At 37.4% G+C, this 11639-nt stretch overlaps 1 protein-coding gene and 1 pseudogene across 1 annotated transcript in view; one reads left to right on the top strand and one right to left on the bottom strand.

Moving 5' to 3' along the window:
• The first annotated feature begins 6345 nt into the window (after window positions 1–6345).
• Window positions 6346–8729, top strand: LOC104098628 (subtilisin-like protease SBT3; annotated as a pseudogene).
• Window positions 8730–10583: 1854 nt separating this feature from the next.
• Window positions 10584–11639, bottom strand: part of LOC104098627 (uncharacterized) — a 48016-nt gene continuing 46960 nt past the window's right edge. The window contains exon 3 of the mRNA XM_070188536.1: window positions 10584–11060. The gene's annotated coding sequence lies outside the window, so the exon portion shown is untranslated. The remainder of the gene's footprint in view (window positions 11061–11639) is intronic.

The following is an 11639-nucleotide window of genomic DNA, read 5'->3' as shown; positions in this document are numbered from 1 at the left end:
TTAAGTATTTTAAAGAATTTCAATATAGATAATCCTATACCGTTTGGATAAGGTTATTGTTATAACCAGTGCAACCAACCATCTAGTGACTAGCGATCTGATTGATCTGGGGGCCAAGGAAAGAAGTTGGCTAAGAGATGCATCAATTATCTAGTTGGGAATCCAGTTGAAAGATTCAGATGATAAGAGCCAGAACCTAAAAGAATCATCCCTTGTGTTATTAGTCAAGGAGCGACAGTATGAGGATCCTGTTTTAGGAAAATCAAAGAAGATATTCAACAAGAGGAGACCACAGCTTTTGAGATCGATAGAAATAGGGTTTTCAGGCACCAAGGCTGATAGTGCATTCCAAATATAATAGGATCACGGGATAGGATATGACATAGGTCCATTATTCGCAAATACTCTATTAATCTTGGATCAATAAAAATGTATCATGGTATTAAAGGAATGTATCGATGGAATGACATAAAGAAGAACATTTTGCAAAGTTGCGGCTTAGTGTCCTAATTGTCAGTAGGCAGTTATTACAACCAGGTGATTGATAACTATCCAAAAATATTAGGAATTATAATCTAAAGTGCAATACTGAGACATAGAAGCTCTATATTGGTAACTGAGCTAAAGGTGAAGCTTATCGAGGAGCGGTTATTGACCGCTCAGAGTCATCAGAAGTCATATTCAGTTATGCGATGATGAGACTTCGAGTTTCAGGTTGATGATTGGGTATTCTTAAATGTTTCACCTATGAAGTGCATCATGAGATTCAGTGGGAAGGAAAAGCTTAGCCCGAATACATTATTCCCTATAGAATCATTTGGTGGATAGGTCAAGTGGCCTACGAGCTAGAATTACCTTCAGATCTAGAATATGTCCATCCGATATTTCATATATCTATGAGGCGGAAGTGTATTAGAAACCCTACTTGGGTTGTCCTAGTTAATGATATTTAGATTATAGAAAACTTATCTTATGGAGAGGTTCCAATGGCCATACTAGATCGGCTAGTCCACAAGTTGAGGACAAAGGATGTGACTCCTGTAAAGGTATTATAGAGAAATAAAAACGTTGAAAAGATGACGTGGTAATCTGAGGAAGAGATTAAATCCAAGTATCTTTATTTCTTCCGGACAGAAGGTAGCCCCTAGTGTTGAGGTATTATAGCAACTACAGAGATAGAGTTACTTTTTCATGAAGTGAGTTATTCCTTATGCAGATTCCATTTGATATTTGATGGCCATGTGAGTCCAATGAGATATTATAGCTTGTTTATGGCCTTGTGTGGCATGTGGTATATTTTCTGGCTGCGTGGCAGGTTTGCTATAGTCTAGTTTACAAGACAAATGTTCCTAAGGGGGGAGGATGTTACATCCCGTATTATCATACGTTAAGTTGTGTTGTAAGCTAGTAGATATGAGCCTGGGGATAAGAGTGCATTTGAAGATTATAAGTATTTATACCATGTTTATTAAGTGTAAACTATATGTTGGAAGAGGTTATAAGTTACTTGAATCGAAAAGAATATGTTTCAGCAAAATTTCCTGACTTATGGAGCGACTTATGAATCGTATATTGAGGTACGGGCCAATGTTATAACCCAAACTTTTGGGGTAATACTAGGAGTTGTTAACATGCAAATAAGGTCTTGTGATGAGTTACTTTAATCTTATAATATTCATATGATAAGTATTCAAGTCAAGCGAGTTATAAAATAAAAGTCGGCAAAAGTTATCGCAAGTTATGCTCATATGTTTATTGAAAATTGGGCCTGATGTCACTAAGTTTTTCTCCCAATGTACCAGAAGTTACAGGTTAATCCATCCACCAAATTAAAGGTCTACGAGTATAATTTCTAACGTATTAAACCGCTCGTCGATACGTTGTCGGAGTAGAGAGATATTCACATTTTTGCAAGACTGTGCAGGCAGCCCCTTTTGGGGCCCACATAGGTGGTGGGAAACTCCTTTTGATTTATTTATCGGGGGCTTCCTTATCTCATTTCATTTTCGACACCAACAGATCCTAAATATTCAAGCACATAGTTCAAGCGCAAAATCAAAGGTAAATAACATAAATCAAGCGTCGTGAATCTCGTGGTGCTAGTAGAACATAGTTCTATCACGTTGTGTTTGTGTTGGTTGTTCTTCCATGTTGCGGCAGCATAAGAAAAGGCTTGGTCTTGTTGTGTGAGGTAAGATTCTTCTTCTCCCACTTGTATTTGAAGTGTATCTAAGTCGTAGCTAAGTTGTATGGATCGAAAAGTGCAAGATAATACTTGGTAGTTATTTATGAAGTGATTGGGGTGTGTTGGGCTATTTCATGGTGTTTTCATGATGGATATATGGTTTAAATATTATATATATATATATATATATATATATGTTATACATTGGATATGTAGTTTTTGATTGTTTGGGTTGGAGGAAAGTGAAAAAATAGGGGAGGTGCTATCGAAATTATTATAGAAGAGCCTGTCGCCTTTTGTGTCGATTTCTAGTGTTATATATATATATATATATATATATATATATATATATATATATATATATATATATATATATGTGTGTGTGTGTGTGTGTCTGTTATGCGCTGGATATGTAGTTTTTTATTGTTTGGGTTGGAGGAAAGTGAAAAAAATAGGGGAGGTGCTATCCAAATTATTGTAGAAGAGCTTGTCGCCTTTTGTGTCGATTTCTAGTTTTCATAGCTTAACAATAGTTTTCTTATCGCTTGTTGTATTTGCTGGACTGTTTTGGAGTTGGTTTTATGTTGTCTTATGGCTAAAAATCATGAAGTAAGACTTGAGTATGTTGTTAATATTATTGCTATGTACCTTGAAAGAAAGAAAGATTTAAAGTGTAGCTTTACTAATTGTAACCCGAGCTTGTCACTAGACGTGTCATTTAAGTTGGTTGAAAAGCTAAATGTGTAGTTTCTCGTTATTGTTATTGTTGTTGTTATTTGGGACTTGAGGATTGTAAAAGAGACATGGGAGATGTTGCCCATTTTATTATAGAATAAGCTTAACATAGCATGACCAAGAAAACTCATTTGTAAAGATCCCATATTGGGTTATTCAATCTTACTCGTGACGTAACTATCCCTTGTTGGGAATTCCTATTTAGTTTAGCATCGTTCCATGTCTAGTTGAGAAATAGAGAGTATACATATATCATTTAATGTATTACTATATGCCTACAGAGCTAGACAGATTCGCGCCATACCTTCAGGGCTATACAGTTGCCTACGGGGCTATTCAATTGCATATGGGGCTATACAGTTGCCTATGGGGCTATACATATATACATCGAGCCCTATATGAGGCCAGATAATTTTTTGGTATTACTTATATGATATGAGTCAGTGAGAGGTAAGTATGTTTCCAGATTACCATTTATCCCTAAGATTACAACATTCAGTCATGTATATCAATTCAGTTTCAGTTATTCGGTTTCCTTACATGCTCGATGAATTATTTTGTATTGACACCCCTTTTGTCAGGGGCAGTGCATTTTTTACCTACAGGTTCTAACAGTCAGAGAGATAGGACTCAGCAGTAGGCACACCAGTATACAGCTTGATTGGTAAGCTCCACATCATCCGGAGTTACCAAGTCTACAGTTTTTATTGTATATTCAGACAGTATGGGTAGTTCGAGGCCCTGTACCAAACATAATACAGTTGTATTCTGTAGAGGCTTCTAGACATGCCTTTGTGTACATATGTCAACATGGTGGCCTTGTCGGCCTAAGCAGTCATATATGTCATATAACATAAGTTTCAGTTGGTATGCTCTGTCAAGTAAGGCATCAGGTGCTGGTCTCACCTTCCCGTATTTGCAGCGTGACAGTCTTGTCTTAGCCTCGTCACTATCTTATCGGGGTTAGGCTCGAAACTTATGGAGTACATTGGGTTGGTTTTACTCATACTACACATTTTATCTTCTTATGCAAATTTTGGTATCGGACCTAGTGGCACACAGAGGACGGACTAGCTCACTTGTTGTGGAGACTCGAGCTACTGTTGCACTCTCGTCTACAGGCCTTGATGTCGCCCATCTTTTAGACTTACTACTATTTATTCGTATCAAACAGTGTATTTATTATTTCAGACATTGTATTTAGTAACTCTATAGAAGCTCGTGTACTCAGTGACTCTAGTTCTGGGAGGTATTAGACGGTTGTTGATTTGGTTGTGTTATACATTATCGAGCTTTGTCCTTTATTTATGATTTCATGCAATTTTATGCCAAATATTGTCCCTTTATTTATGTTATATGATGGTTTGCCTAACAAGCGGTGTTAGGCACCATCACGACCCCTTAGTTGAGATTTTAGGTCGTGACACGTACATGCGGATTGTGCTAAATTGACTGATGTTGGTTGATTCTGATATAAAATCCAATGATGGTGAGTTTTGAGCATAAAGGTGGAAGTTTTGATCATGCAAGTGAATCCTTTATACCTTGTTATGTATTTTATGTGCTTATATGCTGAATTCTAACATGCTACTCAATGCCTTTGTTATTTGTTGATGACTTTTTAGCCAATATTGAATCATTCATGTTGAGTATCTCTGATTTGATTGTTGATGATATTGTCTCTTTGATCATTTTTCTTGTTGCGAGTTATTATAACTGCACAGGTTCTTTGACAAGTGAGTATCACATGACTTGAACCTCGTCACTACTTCACCGAGGTTAGTCTTGATACTTACTTAGTACATATTTTTCCTTACTCATACTACGCTTCTGGATATTTTTTGTGTAGATCCGGGCACTGGCAATAGCGGATCTCAGGAGTGAGCATTGTTGCTGATAGAGAGGATTCAAGGTAGTGTTGTATGATCGCCCGCAGACCCCTTCCTCTATCTTCATACTGTTACTTATATATTGAGACAATGTTGTATTATTGAGGCATTTCCTTGTATTCATATTTAGAGCACATGACGTACTACCTGGTTTTGGAAATTTGAAGTTATGGTATCATTGTATTAGCTATTGTTGAAGCTTTAGTTTTGCTATTTATATTATTTAAGTCATATTATATTTTATTTTTGTTGGTTCGAATCTATATTGCATGTTGGCTTTAGTGGAATTTTGAATCGTGATAAAATGTATATTTTTGTTCAACCTAATTTAAATATACTTATATTTTGGCATATAGACAACAGGTGCACTAACCCTAGCTGCACTTGTTGTAGCTATTTTAAATTTGCGCGCTTTACTTAACATTAAATACAAGGTTTCAATTTTTCGGTCCTCTACTCAGGCTAACTTCTCTTTGCTATTGTGTACTCTAAACTTAAGTTTAGAAATGCAAAATGACATTCATATATCTAGCTAGAGCTTTGTGTACCAACATCCTTTATAATTATTATTTTTATTTTTGATAAGGTTCCAATTTTATTGGAATATCCAAAAAGAACTATCCCTCTTCTTTTTGTTCCGTCTGTTTTACTAACCTCGTTTTATTCTTTCAGTAGGCTAAGAACCATGAGAAAATCCCTTTTGTAATTTTAGTTACCCAACTTTATTCCAAGAATTCATAACCAGCGACTGCTGTTCTGTTACTAATCAGACTTCCCCCTAAATTTGCATACAATTCATAACAAGCAAAGATCAAACATATAAACGTTATACAACAAAAGATTTGGTAAAGTGGAAGCCACAAAGAACTGGCTAATTTTAAATTTACATTTTCTTTTAATATCCTTCCTAGATTACGGATTATCTTTCGAGTAGCTTGTACTCCTTCCGTGTCTAAACAGTTACATACTTAAACAACTTCACTTGACAATGATTTTAAAAGTATCTTTAATCAATTATTTTTATGAGATACATAATACTTTATGTTATATTTAATAAACAATTCTGTTTCCACTTTCTTTTCACTTCATTTATATATCATAAACCCATCTGTGTTTGTAAGGAGAACTACGCTACTTTGCAATAACTTGACATTAACTCAGTAAACATTTGTTCGAAACTCAACTATTATAATGCAATTTGATGTTAATTCGAAAAGTTCTTTGGAGATATCGTAAATATTGAACAACGGGGGGATTAGCATGGTCCCCATGCATGGATAACGTAGACAAATTCAGAATTAGTCCAAATTCATAAAAGGATGTTAACTCAATAAAAAGAAATTGAAATTAACATTTTGGAGACACAAATTAAGCTCGGACGGAGCTGGAGTCAATAAGTAAACTAACACTAAAGGCGTAGAAATAATTAAATTACGTCAAGGCTTGACTTGTAATTGGCTTCCTACACCTCCCTCTATATAAGCAAACAGCTCTTATGTTAAAGTAATCACCCCTCCTCCAGCTATTGCTAAAAAATATGGCTAATAATCCTATCACCTTGTGTCATTGGTTATTTCCCATCTTAATTCTCTTACTTCCATCATTAATGGCCGATCAGTCAGACACTTATATCGTCCATATGGACGCATCAGCCATGCCAAAAGCTTTTTCTAGCCCTCATACTTGGTACTTCACTACTCTTGCTTCTGTATTAGACAGTACCAGTAGCAGAAACACTAAGTCTTCCTCAAAACTAGTCTATTCTTACACTAATGCCATGCATGGGTTTAGTGCAAGTCTTTCTCCTTCCGAGCATGATGCCATCAAAAATCTTCCAGGCTATGTTTCTTCAATGAAGGACATGACAGTTAAAATTCAGACTAGCCGCACATCCCAATTCCTTGGATTCAACTCAATGTCTGGTGCATGGCCAAAGTCGCACTATGGCAAAGATGTTATCATTGGTTTAGTTGATACAGGGGTTTGGCCAGAGAGTAAAAGCTATGATGATGACGGCATGAATGAAGTTCCATCAAGGTGGAAAGGATTATGTGAAGGTGGCACTCAGTTTAATTCTTCTTTGTGCAACAAGAAACTCATTGGAGCGCGTTACTTCAACAAAGGCCTACTTGCTAGGGGGAAAAATCTTACTATGACAGTGAATTGTGCCCGTGATACAGAGGGACATGGAACTCACACTTCCTCTACTGCTGCAGGAAGTCCTGTAGAGGGTGCATCTTACTTTGGCTATGCCCCTGGCACTGCTATAGGCATGGCACCAAAGGCTCATGTGGCCGTGTACAAGGCTCTCTGGGATGGAGATGGTACCTTCTCGGATATTCTGGCTGCAATGGATCAGGCAATTGCGGATGCATGGTGTGGATGTCTTGTCCTTGTCATTAGGCTCAGTTTTTCCAGTTCCACTATATGAAGATCCTATTTCTATTGCTTCATTTGCTGCGATGGAGAAAGGCATATTTGTTTCCACTGCTGCAGGAAATGAAGGGCCTTTCTATCAATCGTTGCGCAATGAGGCACCTTGGTTTCTAACTGTTGCTGCTAGTACAGTTGACCGTGATGTTATCAGGAAATTAACTCTTGGAAATGGAGTTTCAGTCACTGGTTTATCGCTCTACCCTGGGAATTCTTCAAGGGAAATTTCTGTTATCCTTGTCAAGACGTGCTTAGATACGAAGGAATTGCAAAATGTTACAGACAAATTTGTGGTCTGCAATGACAGAGTGGCATTAACTGAGTACCAAGTTGCAAATGTGAGATATTCGAAAGCTGCTGGTGGTATCTTCATAACAAAAGACATTCAATACCTCAAAACAGATTTCCCAGCTATTTTTTTGAATTTCCAAGATGGTGATCAAGTTTTGAAGTACATCAACAGCAGTTCTACACCAAAAGCAAGGATTGGACTTCAAGGCACACTAATTGGTGTCGAAACAGCGCCAGTGGTAGCACATTATAGTTCGAGGGGGCCATCAAAAAGGTGCCCCTTCATCCTCAAACCTGACTTGATCGCTCCTGGTGACTTAACACTAGCTTCATGGTCTCCAATATCATCGGTGAGTCCAGGGACCGAACTTTACAATATCTTCAACCTTGCTTCTGGTACATCAATGGCATGCCCACATGCTGCTGGTGTAGCTGCTCTTCTGAAAGGGGTACACCGTGAATGGAGCCCTGCTGCCGTCCGATCGGCCATGATGACCACAGCAGATGTGTTGGATAACACACAAAACCCAATTCAAGACATTGGTCAAGAGAATGCTGCTGCCACACCTCTTGCTATGGGTGCTGGACATATCAATCCTAATAAGGCACTAAATCCTGGACTCATCTATGATACGACACCAGAAGATTACGTTAATCTTCTTTGTGCTCTTAATTTCACATCCAAACAGATAAATACCATCACTAGGTCCTCCTCTTATACTTGCTCCAACCCATCATTGGACCTAAACTATCCATCTTTCATTGCTTATTTCAATTGGAGTAGCAGCGAGTTGGATCCTACAAGGATACAAGAATTCAAGAGGACAGCAACTAATCTAGGAGATGGTGTGTCAGAATATACAGCCAAGCTTACTGCAATGCCTGGACTTAAAGTTAGTGTTGTTCCTGAAAAATTGGTTTTCAAAGAGAAGTATGAGAAGCAAAGCTACAAACTGAGGGTAGAATGTCCAAAACTAATGAATGATTTTCTGGTTCATGGTTCTTTAAGCTGGGTGGAAAAGGGAGATAAACATGTGGTTAGGAGCCCCATTGTCGCCACAAATCTTAAGTTTGATCCTTTGTCAGGATAGCATTGATTACTGCATATTCACTAAGCATGTCTTTTGAGAACGTGATATGTAAAACATGTTTGTGAAGTATAATTCTATGGTTCACAATATTGTTTCCCTGTCAGTTCGAAAAAGAATTTTCAGATTAATGGATTAAAGTTTATCTATGACGATTACTTGCGTTTATTATTCAATCTAACTCGTCATAACACGTAGTTGATAGATTATGAATTTAGAGCATAGAAAAAGATATTTCTATTAGATGTGAGGAAATATTTATCCAAGACAAGGCACCTATGCCCCTTGAGTATCTCTTGTTAATAAGGAAATTATCATTCAATCATGTTGAGTGTAGTAAAACATAAGCATGTCTTTTCAGGTTGTATCACCAGAAAAATTACATCTCTCCGAAATTATTTCAATTGAAGAGAAAACTACTGTGAATGAGTAGCCAAATTAGTAGCCCCTAATTAGGAGGAAAAACCCCTACTAATCTGCTGGTGTTGATCTGGCTCAATGAAGCAGCAAAATAGACTTTGACCCCTCCAATTAATGGGCCGAATTAAACACACTGCCATCCCCTTTAATTAAATTTAACGACTCTAAGATCACCATTAGGATTTTAGCAATGATTGATATCTACTGTTTAGGTTGAGGGCAGCGGAGAGGAAATCAGAGTGTTAAAGAAAACTATATTGATCTCTTAATTCACCTTAGAAAACTATATTGATCTCTTAGTTCACCTTAGACCTACAAATTCTAGAAGTTAACTCAAGACTTCAGTTCTCTTCTCCTCTCTTCTATATATGTAAAAGACTCGAGTTCGTCAACTGCATGATGCAACAGTATCCCATCACAAGCTCAGATTTTAAAGTATGGCATCTCATAAATTCATCATTCATAACTGGAGGTAAGTTTATTTACTCTTCTTTTCAGTTTTTCCTTCCTCAATGTAATGGAAAAGAATTGACAGACTACTAGACAGGCTATGTGTGTATCTTGTATGCTAGTTAATTTGCTTTTATCTAATCCCTGAGTGGGATGGCCTCAAGATTTTGAGTATACACGTGGAACATAATTATTTAAAAGGAATAAGTTTTCTTGAATTATGTAATAATGTTCCATAGACATTTAAAGAGTTAAGCCGGTCAAGCTCAGCTCGGCAAGATGTACTGCAAGACCAGGCACCGGTGGAAAATATTGCTGGTAATATTCCTGCACCTGCTGCAGTTAAGAATGACTGCCTATTTGGATGTCATATTCCACAGGTATGTTTTCTCTGAGCACAACTTGGAAGTACTAGGAGATAGAAGATCTGCTTTGCCTGTACATAAAATGTATATGGACGTGAGGATTTACACTTAACCGGAAATTTTTTGGAAGTTATAATCCCCAACTATGAAAGAAGCTCTTAATTTCACATCCAAACAGGCAAAAGCCATCTCTAGGTCCTCCTCTTAATTTTGCTCCAACCCATCGTTAGACCTAAACCATCCATATTTCATTGGCTATTTCAACAAGAATACTAACGAGTCAGATCCCACGAGAATACAAGAATTCCAGAGAACAACAGTCACTAACGTAGGAGATGGTGTGTCAGTATATACATCCAAGGTAACTCCAACGCCTGGACTTAAAGTTAGTGGTGTCCCTGAAAAGTTTGTTTTCAAAGAAAAGTATGAAAAGCAAAAGCTACAAGTTGAGGGGAGAATGTCCAAAACTAGTGAATGATTTTTGGTTTTAATGGTTCTTTAAGCTGGGTGGAAAAGGGAGGTAAACATGTGGTTAGGAGTCCCATTGTTGTCGCAAGTCTAAAGTTTAATCCTTTGACAGGACAGAACTGATAATTCAATGATATTCCCTAACTTGGCTTCTAAGCGTATGTGATATCATATACACAATTATGAGTTAAAATTACATTATTATTACTCTGTTAGTTGGTATATATGCTAACTTCCTGATTTATGGATAAAAAATTTCTACGACCGATTACTTGAGTTTCACAATCAAACTCATCAAAGCACCTACTTAATCAATTATGAAAGAAGTACATAGGGAATTTCTAGTTTCTGTAGCACGTATTTCCAATCACAAAAAAATAAATCTGAGTAGAAATACAACATGTAAGCAGAACCTGTTAAAAAATCTCTATCGAAAAACTCTCTCATGCTCCCGGCGCATGGTAGCTAAACCAACTCCGTGGTGGTCGTCATGACGGGAGAAGGAAAACGAGGGCGTTGCCCCAGCCAAAGAAGCTACCGATTGTCTCCTTCGGAAGCTCAATTGGAACTAGTATACAACAATCTGCAGCATCTAAATTGCAATCGGAGAACAACACAAATGCACAATCGAGTGAGCAGAAGAATTCTAAGGAGCTCGGATCTACTTCGTCTACGATCGGAGCGGCAAAGAAAATTCATCTTGTAACTGAACAAGGATCTAAAGGTAAGAAGCCAGCTGAAATCAATAAGGAACAAACAAATGAGAACATGAAGGATAAACCCAATAATATAGAAGCCATGAGTGGAGCAGAGAGCAAGTGAGTACGAAACAGCAAGCTATGGAAGTAATTGCGAAACCAAGAGCAAAAATTGAGAGTAAAAATTACAATGGAACAGTGATTAGGACTGAAGCACTACCTGCAAAGACAAATCAGCCAACTCAACCATGGGTGAACCTATTTGCAAGCAGCTGAAAATGGTATGGCTTTATCCTACATCCCTCCTGCAGTTGTTAATGGTCAAATTGTAATTCAATTAGACAAAGATGAAGTTGAAGCTGAAATGGAAAAATGATATGCCAGGGTATAACTCTATGAGGAGATATATTGATTTTAATTGGAGCAATATAGCTTTGTTCATGCATGATGAAGCAAGAGATCCTCTATTCAGGGCCCTATTCCATTAACAATAGACTCATTATTCTAAAGCCTTGGACAGCGGATTTTAATTTCAATGAAGAATTTCCGACTGAAATACCATTGTGGGTCAACTTTCCCCAACTTCCCATGAACTGCTGGGGGCCTAAATCTTTGAG

This window comes from Nicotiana tomentosiformis, chromosome 11, assembly GCF_000390325.3.
Source record: "Nicotiana tomentosiformis chromosome 11, ASM39032v3, whole genome shotgun sequence".
In the NCBI taxonomy this organism is placed as follows: Eukaryota; Viridiplantae; Streptophyta; class Magnoliopsida; order Solanales; family Solanaceae; genus Nicotiana; species Nicotiana tomentosiformis.
Note: the sequence above shows the minus strand (reverse complement) of the source record. Positions and strands in the feature narration are given on the sequence as shown.